This window comes from Mustelus asterias, chromosome 19, assembly GCF_964213995.1.
Source record: "Mustelus asterias chromosome 19, sMusAst1.hap1.1, whole genome shotgun sequence".
NCBI classification, from domain to species: Eukaryota; Metazoa; Chordata; class Chondrichthyes; order Carcharhiniformes; family Triakidae; genus Mustelus; species Mustelus asterias.
Genome location: NC_135819.1, coordinates 47,996,718 through 48,014,609, shown reverse-complemented (window position 1 = coordinate 48,014,609; position 17,892 = coordinate 47,996,718). Strand labels below are relative to the sequence as shown.

The 17,892-nt window shown below is 42.9% G+C and overlaps 1 protein-coding gene across 6 annotated transcripts in view; it reads left to right on the top strand.

Moving 5' to 3' along the window:
- celsr1a (cadherin EGF LAG seven-pass G-type receptor 1a) overlaps nt 1–17,892 on the top strand; it is a 324,635-nt gene that overhangs the window by 81,537 nt on the left and 225,206 nt on the right. The window lies entirely within an intron of this gene.

Genomic DNA, 17,892 nt, shown 5'->3' with positions numbered 1-17,892 from the left:
AACAAGAGGGGCGTGTTATAACCAAAATCCCCAAATAATCCCTCTGACACTCCAATTTGTTTTGTAACATTATTCTCTCGTCACAATGGATAGTTTTCAGTAGATGTCAACATAAGAGACTTGTCACTTAATTTTACAACTGGAAAATCTCTGTTTATCCAAGAGTTTTTTCATTACTGTCCCTTTCCTGAAATAACTGGCATGGGCTTAGAAATGTGTGATTTATGTTATCAGATCGAGCCTGCTAATATTTTACCTCACAGCAGGGAAAGATTTGAGGCACTTTACCTTCACGCTTTTATACTGCATCTGCTTTCAGGAGGGTGGTATCTGCGTGTTGCTGCCTAGCTTTTCCAGTCACTGTGGGGAGCCAGTTTCAGTAGCCATGCTCAATTGTGGAGCCCAACGAAGGACAATGTATAGGACTGACTGTCTATTTATGTTTGCTGCAGTCGGTTCCCTTACCTCAAGAGACTGACTCCCATTTTGATGATGTTGGCCTCTGATGTCATTCAGATAGGAGAACTGTGCTCGTTTGTACAGAGGAGTGTAGCCAATAGAGGAAGGCCAGTTTTCACCAGTTGCACATATGGAGCTGAATTTTATCGCCATAGTGGCGGTCCTGAGGTAGAGCTGGAAAGCCGGCAGCAACCCCACCTTGGTCATCTGAGTAACCCCCAGCTTGTGTGTGGGGAGGGGGAGGAAGGTGGTCATTGCAAGGGTGAACATTGCCACTGGGGTGCCCCTCTGTGGACCACAGCGTAGCCAAATATGAAGCACAGCCCCAAGCCTGCTGGGAGGTCAGCAGGGTTCATCAGGAGGGTTCATTTTGCTGAGCTCCTTGTGTGACACCACTGTTAACATACCAGTTGTGCCAGGAAGCAATCTTTAGTTGGCCATGTAAGTGGCTCAGTTGGTCTCTAGGCAGGAGAGTCATCCTTCACTTTCCTCTGGTAGAAGGGTGTGGTGAGGGAAGATGAGGAGCAATCTAACCACTGCCTTCCCTCATCATTTTACCAGAGCTCCCCCCACCCCACCCGACAATCCATGAAGAGTTGGAAATTTTCCCGTCCCACCTGCCACGGGAATTGTAGCGAGTGGGGGATGGACCATGCAAAGGTCTTCAGGCGGGCGCAGCCGGAGAATCCCACCCATGGTGTGGGAAAGTGATTTCTTTCATCTCGTGCTGTCATATTACCCACTCCCTTGAGGCCAACATTGTTATATTGTGGAGACAGCTGATATTTCTATGGCGAATTAAATTGTTTCGCTCATTTGACCGTTTAATAGGAGCAAATCCAGGTCTAAATCTTACATTGGTTGGGGTTCAAATTTGATCAATATTTCCTTTGGAAACCCAAACTAACCGATACTGCAGGTAGTTATCGAGCCAGCGGTAAATACATGGTTAATACAGGGCAGTTTTCTTGAAAAATATGTTAATGTTAATAACTTATTTCAACTGAGTTGGTTATGGAGTATCAGGGTCATGCTTACAAGTTGCGCTGGATTAAGGTGGCTGTTCTTTCCCTCGAGACTTGTGGATTTGGAATAACTAGCGGTTTGGATGATGAACATTGCTTTGCTACACTCCTTCAAAAGCAAGCTGGATCTCTTTCCGATAACTGCAATGTTCAACTCGTACAGGAGTTGGCTATTGGGGCAACAGTGGCATAGTGGTATTGTCACTGGGCTAGTAACCTGGGGACTGGAGTTCAAATCTCGCCACTCCAGATGATGAATTTTGAATTCAGTTAAAATCTGAAACCATTGTTGTAAACATCCATCTGGTTCACTAATGTCCTTTAGGGAAGGAAATCTGCCGTCGTTACCTGGTCTATATGTGGTTGACTCTTAACAGCCTTCTCAGGAACATGCAATAAATGCTGGCCCAGACAGTGACGCTCATGAACGAATAAAATATGTGTTTTTGTGATCTCCTAGACTAAGTTTGGCTGCCTGAAGGGGTAGAAGAGGAATTTTCTGTATTTTTCTCCCCATAATTGACCTGGGCTTTGCCAGGTTTTCTGCCTCTCCCATGAGATTATGTAATTCCAGGTGAGTGCCAAGTGTTTGTCGCTTGGTGCGCCAGACATCTCAACTACACGGGAAGAGCTAGATGGAGCAATGGGTCTTTCATATGGATGGTTTTGTGAAGAGCACATCATGTCTAACTCACCTTGTTGAACCTTTTGAGGAGAAAGAGACTGGTTCTGGGTTGGGGCAGGAAGGAAACTGCGAGGGGGTTTGGATTAGTAGGCAAGCGGTAATGGGAGAAGCAACAAAGAGAACTGAAACAATTGGGGGGGTGGAACAATTTTTGGCAATGGCGCAGAATGAACCATGCTGCTTGTTTTTAGACCTCCTCCATTGAATTTACTGGAACATAAATCCAGGCAGTGAGTAACACATACAGATTTACCATTCCCTAGTGCCTGTATATACTTGTGCCAAAGGCCAATTTCACCTTCCCTGCCTCCCATCCCCCCCTCCCATCGCATCTCTCTGCTTTGTTCACTCTGGAAGAGGCTGAATGTATATGTTCCACAATGAACTCATGTTCAATGTCCAATTATGAAAAGATAGATGTGAATGCTGTTGGAATTATTGAATGGCATTGCAGATGGTATGATCCCAGTTGATATAATTGGACGGGAAGATCCCAGATGGAACCCTGGCTCAAAATATGTAAACTTACATTTTTTAATAAACCATGGAGGAACAGATTCACAGGACTGCTAATTAGTCTTAACAATAAGAAAACAAACATTTATTAAACGTGAAAAAATTGGATTATGATATAGTACCCCTTTACTGCACCCCCCCCCCCCCTTAGCTTAACAAATACACAGATTTTAAGATTTAACACATATTACAAAGTACATCTTAAGCTACAATGGTCTCATTAGCACACAGGATGATTGTGGTAATATACACTCCTCTCTGAACCCAAGTGAATGTCTATGGAATTCTCCTCAAAATCCTCCTAATGATTCTTATACCATGAGCCCCCTTGTCTCACTGAACTCCAGCTTCCACATGAGTGATATCAAATTCTGCTTTCAAAAGACACACTTTCAAATCTTTTTAAAAATAATTCTTTATCTCGGCTGCTTCCATCCAGGTTTCACTGTCAGGATTTACGCCTCTCCCTTCAGGTTTCCTTTGTCTGAAAGGCTTTTACACGAACACTGAGGACCAGCCACCGATGTCCACAATAATTTCAAATAATGTCTCCCAAACTGTAGTAATTTCTCTCAAACCTTGGCACCACTGCATATATATTTCTGACCCCTCATGATCCAATGCCTTTTCAACTCTCTGTGACTTTACTGAACAGTAAACTGTTCAGCTTTCCAGTTCCTTCTGTTTTGTTAACTCCAGAATTCTTGGAAACTTCATTTCTCTAGTTTCCTTAACTAGCTGGACTTTAGATTTCTGGCATATGTTCCCTTAACCATTACTCCATAGCATGGCTTTTCATCTAACAAAGCTGAGAGAAATGTTCCTCCTTTTAGCCTGCTAAAATCAACTGCTTCGAGCAGAGCAGTGCGAGCTGCCTTTTCCCTCACTACCTACCTCCAACAGCAATTTAATTAGCTAAACTAAAACTTAAAAAGCTTCTTTACCTTACAAAGCCGCAGTTGCTAAGCAACCACTGCTGGTTTATTTCTTTACACTGTAGCCCTCTCTGAGCACAAAACACAAATCACAGTTGGAATTGAAACCAACCCCCACACATGCAAACATCTTTGTACAACATGAATCTAACTTTCGGCTTTACCCTTCCAGTCACAGAAACATTAAATTAAATCCACTTTAAACTATACCTTATTTCTAATGTCTACTAATAAAAATATAAATCCCTTAAAAGTATCTTAGTTTTCCTAACACAGAATTCATGAACATTTTGGATTAACTGGTCTGCGGTCGACTATTTAAACAGCACTTGCAAAACAATGATTGTTGTTTTTGGGATGTTATAGGGGAGGTTAGCTGGGGTGCATTCAAAGTGGTTGCTCTTAGTTTGCCAGTTGTTCATGATCCGATCAATCATGACATTATTCCTTGCAGATCAAAGCTTGCTTCCATTTTTTTTAAAAAGCTGACTGTAGGTGACAGAATCTGGATTTCTTCTGTGCTTTTTGTTGACAGATTAAGTGCCTCAAGTGAAGATAGATCATTATCCTGCAAACTATCTTAAAGTTTTTAAGTTCTTTGGTGTGTTTAATCCAGATTTCAGCAAAATAATTCTGTAAAGAGTTTTTGAAATGCCTTCAACAGTGGATTTTCTTCTAACAGCAGCTGCTGTTTGGTAACTGAGGGAAGGTTTCTTGGTGCATAGAGTATCAGTAATTCACTGACCATCACCTTCCATAATAGACAAACTCAAACCCTGACAGAGGGTCATCTAGACTCGAAACGTTGGCCCTACTCTCTCTCCACAGATGCTGTCCGACCTACTGAGATTTTCCAGCATTTTTCTGTTTTTGTTTCACCTTCCATGAAAAACTGTTTATTAAAATAGAGGTGCACTTGAACACATAATCTACTGTTGGCTTTCCCAGTAAAAAAAACAACAGTGGTGTTTTTTTCAAATAAAAGTACCTCGCCTCCAATTTTCCCCCCTCCATTCCTGAAGGCACTGGCTCATACTGGATACAGTTCTCTGGGTTTTGAGGCAGTAATGTTTCAGCAGTGAGCCCTTTCATTTAGTGGTGGGAGTTTCAAAAGTTGTTTTCCAGTTTGGCCTGAAGCTAAGACACTTCCCAGGTACATAGAAATGTAGAGCACGTTCTTTGCACTTCTCTCTCTTTCTTAGACTGTTATCATACATTTATGGGCAGGAACGTATGATGTCCATGTAGCTTCAATTCACACGCTTAAGCTGTGCTGTCACTACATGGTGGAACCAAAAGGTTGTCTGAATTTAAATAGTTGCTTTATAGAATCCCTACAGTGCAGAAGGAGGCCATTCAGCCCATTGTGCCTGCACCAACTCTCTGAAAGAGCATCCCACCCAGTCCATCCCCACTCCCTGTCCCCTTGCATTTATCAGGGCCAAACCAACCAAGCTGCACATCTTTGGATTATGGGAGGAACCTGGAGCACCGGGAGGAAACCCGTGCAGACACGGGGAGAATGTGCAGACTCCACACAGTCACCCCTGGTCTGGATTGAACCTGGGCCTCTCGCACTGTTAGCAGTGCTAACCACTGTGCTGCCATGCCGCTGCCCATGTATGTCACACACTTGTCTTGGGCAAATCCAGTGCTTTTCAAGCCCATTGAGAAAATACTGATTGACTGTTTGATAACAAAGTGGAGTGTGCGAAGATGTTGTGCACGGGGATATTGTGCACTTGTCTATGCTAAAGGCCACTTCTGAATGAAGATGGAGTCGCAAATAGAAACAGACTTTAAAGTAATACAATAATCTTGTTCAGGGTTACCTGAAACTTACTTAAAAGGCAAGTGCAGGTCATGGCATGTTGCTAAGCTGTAGAGAACAGAAAACCCCAGGTTTGACTTCCAACCTATGCTGAATGCATCAATCTCAGTTGAAGCAGCAATTAGAATGGCAGAATTGTCCTCAGTGCTACTGGGTTCAGAAAAAGGGGAGATTTGTGGCTGCTGAGAGCTTCATGATAAAAGCTTGCTCGGGCCGCCAGGAGAAATTGCTACTGCAGGTCGTAAAACTAAGCTGTAGATTCCTTGTTGTAAAATCTGTCCTGTGGATTGGCAGTAGCCAAAGCCAGGTGGCTGAGGCAACTCATTCCAATTCAGTGATGATTTGTGAAAACTGTGACAGCCCCTCCCCACTCATGTCGCTATCAACACACTATAGTAACTATCAAAAATAGCAAATTGTGTCAAATGCTTCTAAAATCTGTGGTGGGGTTGGGGGGCGGGGGGTTGGTGGGGTGGTGGCTGTCGTAATGTGAGGTTTGCAAACTCACCATAACTTAAATTGCTAGACTTTTAAAAATGCAATGTTATTCAAGGATGCAGAGAAGGAGTGATGACAGGAGAGCTTTATTACATCTATGTTTTGTTTTAGATGTACGGTCTAAATTTGGGATATCTCTTCTAGATAATGGCAAAATGATTTTCCTTTTCAGTTGGAGAACTGCAGTTTCTCCTTTACAAGAATATGTCAGGAATTTCCAATAAATGTTGGCGAGTATCGCATGCAAATCCCTCCCAGAAACTTGTGTTTTGTTGCTTTACTCAAATATTGCCTTGCATAATTTCTGGGAAATGTCACTGCAGCAGCTTGTGTTTAAACCTGACATGAGTCCTCTCTTCAGCCCTTTTGTACAATGAGCTCCCTGTGTGGTGAGCTCAGTCGTTGTGCTAATTACGGACAGCCATTTGATTTTAATTGTCTGGAATAGTTACAGAATGCATCAGGTGCTTGTATTCATGCATTTGTTCATCTGAGTTGATGCTTCCCACACGAGAATATGCGTGTGATAACAGCCCCCACAGTTAATGTACTGTCCAATGACTCACACAGGGCAAAAAGTGACATTTTGGATGTCTGCAAATGAGTTAGCTACAGCTAAGTGGGTTGGATAGGATTGTTCTAATTGACCTCTGAGCTGGACAGAGATCCAACAAGTGGCTATCATTAGCACTCTTGATCGCTGTTCATATCTGCTCGTGCGCGTGTACATACTGAATTGCGATAGGATTGGGCTCAGCTGTGATGTTTCTCGTGGTTAATTGATTTGGTAACTCTCAGTGCCCAAAAACTGACTGTAAAATTTAATGGGAAAGTAATTTGTCTATCCCTTGGTGAACATAATGCTAAATCAAGGACCTCTGGAGTGGGACAGCCAATAGTTTACTCCATTTACAACAATTAAATAGATTTCTGTTGGCATGACCAGAGTCATAGAATTCGGAATTTAAAATAATTTCATGAACTGGGTCATACAGGTTCAAATGTAGAGCTATATCCCATATTCCAAGGGTGCCTGAAATACATCTAGTGCCATTTTAATCTGGACAATACTTCCACATCCCTGGTGGTCACAGGTGTTGTCGATATATACAATACCTGTTTAAGGAATCCACTATAAACCTGATTCAAAACTGAGTGGAGTGTTATCCAAGTTTACTCCAGTGCCCAGTTTTTCCAGTTAGCTCTGTGGCCTTACCAGCAGCTTTCAGAGGTATCGCTGGAGGCCTCCGACATATAGACGCTTTTTACAAAATAACCTTAATGTGGAGCCAGGAGTGCTGCTCCAGGCTCAGCTCCTCCTTGTCGCTCTCTTTCTCCTCCACCCCACCTCCTTTCCCTTCATGTTCACCTCACCAACTTCGTAGAACTTGCTGGAAGGTTGTTGCTGCTGTCATAGCTGCCCGAAATTAATCCTGAAGAAAATAAGCCTTTGCTGCTTCAGGGAGCCCAGCAGATGTCACAGCTACTGGAACTATTTGACTCCAGCCTATGACCTACTTTACAACGTGCTTCAGGCTTCTCGTGCATGCTTTGAGGACACCTACTAGTCCCAACCCAAAAACTGACCGAAACAAATCTCCCTGTTACATTTGCTTCAATCAGTGGCGTACACAGGCAGTTCAGTTTACAATACTGTGTACTAACATAACACACTGACAAAAAATAGGTTTGACTCAATTATGGTTTAGAGTGAAAAATATCAATGAGTAGGGCGGCATGGTGACACAATGGTTAGCACTGCTGCCTCACGGCATCAGGGACCCGGGTTCGATTCCTGGCCTGGGCCACTGTCTGTGTGGAGTTTGCACATTCTCCCCGTGTCAATGTGGGTTTCCTCCGGGTGCTCTGGTTTCCTCCCACAATCATCTGAAAAATGCGCTGGTCAGGTGGATTGGCCGTGCTAAATTCTCCCTCAGGCGCCGGAGTGTGGTGACTAGGGGATTTTCACAGTAACTTCATTGCAGTGTTTAATGTAAGCCGACTTGTGACACTAATAAATAAACTTTAAGAAAAGAGATTTTGATTAATTGTTTTGAAGTAGTGGATTAACAAAAGGCTTCATTATTTTTCAATCTAAGGAACTCAAAAGTGGAAATGGTGTAAATCCAGGAAGGTTTATTGGTGTTAATATATCTTGAAGGCAAAGCTGTGATGGATTTTGTATGCTTATGGTCAAGTTATTGGTAAGCAGCGCAAACATGTTAGAAACTATGTAAATAATGGCAGAACTCGCTTATTGCTGTAATTTACTAGAACATTTATGGCAAGAAACAAACCCAGTGTCTTCGAGACACTATCCTAATGGTGCAAGTCTCCAGGAACCTTTGGACCATTGTTATGACTTGCACATGAGGAATCACCGCTTCGATAAGTTCACCACTTTGCAAAGTTAAAGGAGGATAGTTTACAGCCACACTTTCAGAGAGGAGATGGAAGAACCGGAAGTGGGAGGCCAGGAATCGAACCCGGGTCCCTGGTGCCGTGAGGCAGCAGTGCTAACCATTGTGTCACCATGCCGCCCTACTCATTGATATTTTTCACTCTAAACCATAATTGAGTCAAACCTATTTTTTGTCAGTGTATTTAAAAAGTACAGAATTTGTTTAAAGCAATGGAGGTTTGCAGGAATTAAAAGATTCCCTTGAAATTGCTCGTGGTATGTATGAACCAATGTGTCATTTGATGTTTCTTCCTCATCTATTTTAACCTTTGAAGCGTTCAATGCAATTAATAGACCAGTTAGCCTGCTGAATAAACCAGATCTCCAAATGGATTAGGACAAGTTGCTGTGACAAGCACTCAGAGGCTTACAAGAGTTACATCTCTTGTAGCACGTTACAACCTGTAATCTTCCTCTCCCCTGATAAGTGAGTGTAGCTGCAGTTTTTGTTGTTGTTAAAAGCAAAACTCTATTTGTTGTTCTTTAATATCCCATGTCTTCTGAAGTGTTAAAATGAAAGTACCAAGGAATTGGATCTGACAAGATCAGAAAGCAGTGGATAGCTGATAGCTGGTCTCATTTTGGGCAGAATTTAAGTTTGGAAGCTGCACAGACAGTAATTAGACTGCAAAGAATAGCAGTAACACAGTAGCCCAGTATTGCCATCAGCATTTTGCCAGTATAGTTGATTTGTAAATAATAGTGGGGTTACTGTATACTTTAGGAATGCAGAGAGGAATCAGTGTTTTTTTTTACAGCTTTAGTCTTGCCCTTTTATTAACCATTTATATTAAGTATAAACTCATTTTAAAAAAGTTCTTCTGTACCTGCTTAAAGTTATTACTATATTTGCTCGGATTTATAAATTGCGTCTAAGAAGCAGTCTGCTTTGACTTTATTTTTCTGCAGTGTAAACGTGACCTAATGAGATATGTGGATGTGTGAATGGGAGTGATCACTCCTGTGTCTGTTCACATTTATGTTTGCTGAATGAATCCAACATTATTGCAAATTGGCCAATCCACAATTGATTCACTTTTAAAATAATGTCAAACCCATAAACTGTGGTGTAAATGGATTAAGCTTGGGTTGCATTCATTCTGAGGCACTGCAGTGTAAACCAGTGCATTCTGTAAACCAGTGCATTTTGTAAGCAATCCCAATTTCTCATCAGCTTCTGGGGGTTAGGATACATGGTCGGGCGCATTAACCTAGGAGGCATCTGCAGTCCCTGGGCTCTTATGGAAATGGAAGAACCCTGGGTCAGAGTGGTGAGTGTGTTCCATGGGAGAGTTCAAAATGGATCAGCAGCAACACAATTAAATGCAGGAACAAAGTCACAAATGTGATCGTCTTCTCAAAGACAAATCTCTCAAGTATGCCAACACTCATGAAGCAGAGGTGACTTTGCCCAGGCATATTTGCAGTAAGGAGGACTGATGCATTTCCAAGGATATTCTGTCTGGGGAGGTAGTGTGATAAAGGAAAGGTTGATCCCCTTCTGAGAACTAACACTGAAACATCCAAAAAAGAGTACCTCGCCTCATAATGTGTAAAAGGTGTGTGTGAAGTGGTGTGACCTGCGCTTCGAGCAGTTAAATACAAAATAAATCCCTGACTCTCCCTATAAAATCAGTACATAACTATTTATTTATCTAATTAACAGTGAACAAATTCACGACACTTTTCACACATCAAATAAAACATGTTTCTAATGGAATGCACTTCAGACATATACTATTCCCACTCACTAACAGAATAGAATTTAGTCACTCTCAAAATTACAACCAGGTTTGATGTCTTCCGGAATATTCTGGGCATTCTCTGTTGATTCTTCTGTCTGGAACTTCTTTCTTCTTTGCTATCTCTGGTGCTTTCGGTTAAGACATATGTGAAGCAAGTCTCTCCATCTCTAAGGCTGTTATCTCTGGCAGGTGACAGTTGCGCTCTCTCTCTCTCTTCCACTGCCCCCTTCTTTTATACTCCTGATATCATATCAATATTTCCCACAATAGGATTGATCCTAAGTTGTCAAGACCATCAGACTTAAATTTAATAGGTTCTTGGTATCTAGGTGCCTGATTCAAATTGATTGGCTAAATGCAAAAGGCTGCTGTTTTGGTCAAATTGCTGCTTGGGATATCGATACGGATGTGCCATTTTGGGCTCTCGATGTACTTGCACTTTTAAACACCACCATTGAACAGAACCATGCAATGCTTTCTGTTCCAGCATTTTACAACTTTGCAAACACCAAATTCTAACTTTCTACTTCTCAATCTACAATTACTGTACTCAACTTTGCAACAGTAGCCAGCATCAGAAGACCAGCAGGATGTCTAAAGCTCCACTTCAAGGATGCTTACAAGCGTGACATGAAGACTCCTTTATATTGATTTGCACATGCGGAAGACATTAGCTAACATGGGGGAAATGGCGACATGACTTGTGGGCCGGTGTGTGCCCCCATCCATGACCATCAGTGGCTGCAGCATCAAGACAATCGGCATCATTGCCCAAAACAGCTCCCCACTACCGATACCTGATAACCACCTCGTATGTGGCACTTGTATCAGAACCTGCCTCTCATCAATTGGTCTCCTCAGCCATGTGAAACTATACCATTACAAATGCATGTCTATTATGGAAACATAGAAAATAGAAGCAGGAGTAGGCCATTCGGCCCTTCAAGCCTGCTCCACCATTCATTTTGATCATGGCTGATTATCAAAATTCAATATCCTGATTCCACATTCCCCTGCATATCCCTCTATCCCTGTAGCCCCAGTAGAAACATCATCTCATATAGATGAAAGGATGCTGACAATGAATGTGACTCCATACATGAATCCTTCATCTGAAATGTTTAAAGATATTCTCAGAAAGGTATGGCTTCCTGTACACCCGTGATCAGATTGAGAAATGGTGCTGTGTCATTGACAGAAAACTAAGTGCTGGGTATTTTTGTTGCAATTCCATCAGTCACCTGCCCCATCAAACCAGGCATAACATCTTTTTAAATGTTAATTATACTTCAACCTCGTGAATTAGCATGAGATTCAAGGTCCTACATTAAATATTATGCAAATAACCATTTTGACATTTATTTAACTAAATTGGGAAGCATAGTAGTGCAGTGGTTAGCACTGCTGTCTCACGGCACCAGCGACCCAGGTTCCATTCTAACCTTGGGTAACTGTCTGTGCAGAGTCTGCACGTTCTCCCCGTGTCTGTGTGGGTTTCCCCCGGGTGCTCTGGTTTCCTCCCTCAGACCAAAGATGTGTAGCTTAGGTGGATTGACCGTACTAAATTAACCCTTAGTGTCAGGGGATTAGAAGGGTAAATATGTGGGATTACAAGGGTAAATACGGGGGATTACAGGGATAGGGTCAGGGTGGGATAGGTTACGGGGTCGGGCCTTGTCAGTGCAGGCTTGATGGGCTGAATGGCCACCTTCTGCACTGTAGGAACTCTATGATAAATGACAGTACTTATTCATACCAGCCTTAAATAAGTCTCTCTTTTCAACATTATAAGATTACACGAACGCTAAAGAATGCACTGCAGTATGGATGTAATGTAAATGAGTGTCAAGATAAGGGCGAATTGTTGTGCAGTGTGCTGCACATTGGACTGGTAGTTCTGTTTAATGGACTACCCTCAGCAAACACGAGTTCAGAACTCCCTTTCTTCTCCCCCCACACCCCCTCCTCCCAGTCTTGGATAGGAATATGCCGACCCCACCAGGATTCCTGTTGGATTAGCGCGTTTTAAATTGTGAGGCAGTGAAGATGATGGAGATGGAAAATGGGCATGTGGTTTTTATTCTGTGTCTGACACGGAGCTGCCACAGAAGCTAGTTGATGTTGACGGTAGTAAATGGAATTGTGCTGTGGCTCCGCACTGACCATTGCTCTGCGTATGGATCTGATCGCTTCTCTGAGCAAACCTGCAGTTGGAGATAACGACAGAATTATGATAAATTTCCTGTTATTCATTAACACTGCTGGGTTTCTTTCTGTGGGTTTTATTTTTCCATGGCTTGCAAAAAGTCCCAGACACAAAGGCAGCGATAGTATTTATGAATCCTACTTAGCTAACATTAATTGTGGATCCGGAACATCCTCCTTTTCTTTGTACTTTGACACTGGGAGCAGTTCACAGGAAAGCAACATTTTTCTTGCTTTGGTGTGCTTTCAGCGGAGCCACATAGATGGATTGATTTCAAGTTGTGTGATTTACACAGGCCAGGGCTGTTGACTGAATTTTATCTGAAATAATAATGTTGATTTGACCTCATAAATGGAAAGGTTTAAGAAGGCATAACTATTAAAAGCTGTTGAAATATTTGTGTGTTATGGTAAGTGGTTTTGATAAGACAATGCCAAGTCCGAATTCTCCACAAGTGTCTCATAATTATCTTTATAGGCTGTTCTTGAAGGAATTAGTGATTGAATCGGTACGAGTGAGTTCTTTCACCAAGGCTTCACTGATTCAGATATGTACCGTTTTGTAAATGGTAATTTTAAGTTCTGGCAGAATAATATATCTGCTATTAACCTCACCCCCTCCACAGACCCCGAGGTTTAGAACAAAGCTGTAATGATCAGACGGGATGTGCACATTCCAGCCCCCCCCCCCCCCCCCCCCCCCCCCCCCGCAGCCTAACTAACCCCCCCACCCCCGCAGCCTAACTAACCCTGTTTTACAGGCTGTACAATGACAGACTCATTGTAACTCCAACTGTGAGGTTGAACCAGTTGGGTACCTGACTCTTAAAAAGTAGCAAAAACAGAAAATGCTGGAAAATCTCAGCAGGTCTGACAGCATCTGTGAGGAGAGAGAATAGAGCCAACATTTCGAGTCTAGATGACATTTTGTCAGTTCTGGCTCTATTCTCTCCCCACAGATGCTGTCAGACCTGCTGAGATTTTCCAGCAGTTTTTGTTTCAGATTCCAGCATCCGCAGTATTTTGCTTTTATCTCAAAAGTAGCAAATCGGAGAAAGTCAAAAACATGTAACCTAGTTGAAGAAAATGAATTGCCCATTAATGTTCCATTTTAAAATGGAGCAGCACGGTGGCACCTGTGCTGCCTCTCAGCACCAGGGACCCGGGTTCGATTCCTGGCTCGAGTCATTGTCTGTGTGGAGCCTGTACGTTCTCCCTGTGTCTGCATGGGTTTCCTCCACAGTTCGAAAGACATGCTGGTTAGGTGCATTGCCCATGCTAAATTCTCCCTCCGTGTACCCGAACAGGTGCTGGAGTGTGGCGACTAGGGGATTTTCACAGTAACTTACTTGCAGTATTAATATAAGCCTACTTGTGACACTAATAAACGTAGAAGTGTGTATGGCCTCAGGCTCCCAGAGTTACGCAGTTTGCCCCAGTTTTACAATGGGGTGGAACCTACAACAGCAGAACAAGTGGAAATACACTGAGCGAGCCCAGCTTGCACCTTTTGCTGTTTGTGTTTGTTGGTGTTTCTGGCAGCTGATTTTTTTTTTAACTGGAAAAATCTGCGTAATAACAATCAAATGGAAACTGCATCATTGAATTCTAGGGGCTGGATGAGCCATTCAATCAGCTGATGTGATATTTGTACCTCTTAGTGCCTTTTAGGGCGGCACGGTAGCACAGTGGTTAGCACTGCTGCTTCACAGCTCCAGGGTCCCGGGTTCGATTCCCGGCTCGGGTCACTGTCTGTGTGGAGTTTGCACATTCTCCTCGTGTCTGCGTGGGTTTCCTCCGGGTGCTCCGGTTTCCTCCCACAGTCCAAAGATGTGCGGGTTAGGTTGATTGGCCAGGTTAAAAATTGTCCCTTAGAGTCCTGGGATGCGTAGGTTAGAGGGATTAGTGGGTAAAATATGTGGGGGTAGGGCCTGGGTGGGATTGTGGTCGGTGCAGACTCGATGGGCCGAATGGCCTCCTTCTGCACTGTGGGGTTTCTATGTTTTTAACCTGGCAAAACTTAAAGAAAAGAATTTCCAGCTATATCGTATCTGTCCTGGTGTCAAGCCATCCCAAAGTGCTTTCCAGCCAATAAAGAACTTTTGAAGTGTCGTTCCAGTTGTGATGTATGTCCCACAGGTAACAGATAAACAACCGGGTATTCTCTTCAGTGAGGGAGATATATATACATCAGCCAGAACACCAGCATAGCCTCTCGCTGTTTATTTTTGAACAGTGCCATTGGATCTTTAATGTTCACCCAGTTGTGGCTGGGATATTGTGGTAAAAGTAACAGTGAGGCTAACAGCACTTTGAATAAATCAGAGAACAACTACCAGTGACTGCACATGTGCAGCTAAAAGCCAAAATCTAGGAAGTTGAGGTACAAGATCTGTCATTATCTAGTTGAATGGTGGAGCAGGCTCGAGGGGCCGAATGGTCTATTCCTGCTTCTATTTCCAATGTTCCTCAACAGGAAATTGCTGTCGGAGTTGCTGTGCTCCTCCAGAAGCTGTATTTATACAAGAGCATCTTGACCTGTGGTTCCTGACTCACAACTCGCCCCAGGCTATGAAAATTATAGTGTAGTGATAAAGATTAAAGTGGATAAGGGATGAGTTGCACTTGGAATATTTTATAGTAGACGAAATGGTCCGCTTACCATGGCATCCCAAGGGACTGACTTGGCATCTGGGGGTTTGAAGCTGGAATGGGAGCAAACTGCAGATGGATTAAGGCTTTTGATGAGGATGGACAGCGATCAATTTCACTTAATTGTTGGTTTACCTTCTCTTCTCAAATGCTGAATGATTTGGCAGCTCAGAATTGGAGATGTGCTGCTGTTACATTGCACCCTCTGGACTGTTTCTGACCACGGACTGGATTTTCTGTCCAGTCACACCAATGGCAGTGATGTATCCAACAGGAATCCCCAATGATAGCAGTGGAATCAGAAGATTCCACCACCAGCCAATGGTGAACCACCTCTATCACTGTAAAAAACACAGCAGAAGTGGGTGCGGAAAATCTCCTCCATGCCTGTGGAGTGATCCAAGCAGGGAAACTCTGGGTATTCTCCCAATTGTGTCACACTGGAATAGGCCCCATTCACAGACCCCATTAATATCTTCACTTGTAGCTGGTTCATAGAATCATAGAAACACTACAGTGCAAAAGAAGACCATTCGGCCCATCGAGTCTGCATCGACAACAATCCCACCCAGGTCCTACCCCGTAACCCCATATATTTATCCCGCTAACCTACGCATCCTGGGACACTAAGGGGCAATTTAGCATGGCCAATCTACCTAACCCACACATCTTTGGACTGTGGGAGGAAACCCGAGCACCCAGGGGAAACCCACGCAGACACAGACAGAACATGCAAACTCCACACAGACAGACACCCAAGCTGGGAATTGACCCAGGTCCCTGGAGCTGTGAGGCAGCAATGCTAACCACTGTGCCACTCATAGGTTATAGGCCTTCAACTGACGGTAAGGTTATTTTAAGTTTTGAAAGGAGAATTCTTTTGGGAGTAGATCTGAGTAATTTTCCAGCTACCATGACACGTGTACCCTAAACACCATTCCCCATTACCTTTCCCTGGCCTGACACCATATTGTGTGCAGTGTAATTAATTATTTTATGGGACATGGGTGTCACTGGCTGGCCAGCATTTATTGCCCATCCCTAGTTGCCCTAGGGCAGTAGAGAGTCAACCACATTTCTGTGGCTCTGGAATCACATGTAGGCCAGAGGTGTAAGGACAGCAGATTTCCTTCTTTAAAGGACATTAGTGAACCAGGTGGGTTTTTCTAACAATTGACAATTGTTTCATGGTCATTAGTAGACTCTTAATTCCAGATATTTTTTTATTGAATTCAAATTCCACCATCTGCCGTGGTGAGGTTCGAATCCAGGTCCCCAGAACATTAGCTGAGTTTTTGGATAATACCACTAGGCCATCGCCTCCCGGGTCATCACATGCCCTTCCCCCCACCTCAGTTTGGGAACCTCTGCCACAGCGTGTTGACGGCGTTTATTTGATAGTTAATTTGACATTGCACTGTTCATCTTACACTTAGTTTTTTTCCCCCTCATAACACGAGTCCACATTGCAGCAACACAAAAGAGTAAGACAATGATTTGACTAAATTATTAGTTTATTGAACTGCCAATCAAGGAACGTGTTGCTGCCTTTGTGCATCAACATTGAAGTCAGCCAGACCCATTGATTATGTGTGCCTTTGAAACAGGACTAGTTATCGCTGGGGAAACACTTGTCACACACACACATGAGCATAAGAAGTCCTTCAAATTGCTCTTTGCCGATCCCAGCATGTAACAATTCTGAATTTGCTCAGTAGCTATCAGAAACCTTGTGAGATAGCGAAATAACTGAAATATTTGCCAACTTTACTTTGGTGGCTATGATTTGATCAGGAATTGACTGCCTTGTGTATGGATAGTAAGATGGGTTCTGTAAGGAATTGAACTTGACCAGGGCATCTTTTCGAAAGCTATTCTTGTTATACTGGAATAGAAAGTTCCAAATTGGTCCGGCCTTTTATCTTAAAGTGGGATAGGCACCAGCCCCAAATAGACAGAAGTAATAAGCTGACATCAAAGTGACGGTAAATTGTTTTTGGAGCTTTGCCAGGTACCAAACACAACAGCAATCTGCCTGCAGTGCAGGTGAGAGACCACAAGTTACATAATGAATTAAGTTATCAACTTAATATGTCAAATCAGTCGGGTGGAATTCAATCCAGTGCCTAACTATTTCTAAACATTACTTACTCAGGCAGTTATTCAAGTTTCAACTTGTATCTATGAAAAGTGCATTTTCCCCCCCACAGGTAAAGTAATTATTGGTGCAATATCGGTGCGACTCAAAGGGAAAGTCTAGCAGTTAAATTCTTTAGTTTGCTCCTACACTCTTCTTTCAATGTAATTATCCCAGAGAGTTTGTTTCTCATTCCTCTAATCAGAACACTCTGCAAGCATTGATCCACCCAGGTTGCCATAATGTCAGTTCCTGTGTAATTCCACTCCAGGTCATTTGTATTGTGTATACTATGCATTTATTACAGCGTTCTATGTCACCACATTAAGAAGGAAAAATGTTGTATAAATGCAATCTCAATACATGTATGCAAAATTCTTTGAACCAAAGAATAAAGAAATCCGTACTAATGAAATGAAAAGTGAGTAATGCCATGAAGGAAATCACTTTCACATAGTTGATTGTGAGAGACTTTGCCCAGATTCTGCCTGGTTTAGAAAGAAGCCGCTTTTCTTTCTCCGCAGTGTCTGTTGATACCGCAGTGTCTGTTGATACCGCAGTGTCTATTGATACCCGTATCAGACAATGAGTTAGAGATGGGGCAAGACTTGCAGCAAACAATCTATTTTACGGGAGCCAAGGGTTGGATTTTCAAAGCAGGTTCTGCAGTCCAACACTCGAATGAATTTTGGATCCCAACTCTGCAACTCCACTCAAGCCATGCTATTTTTAAATGTAATTGC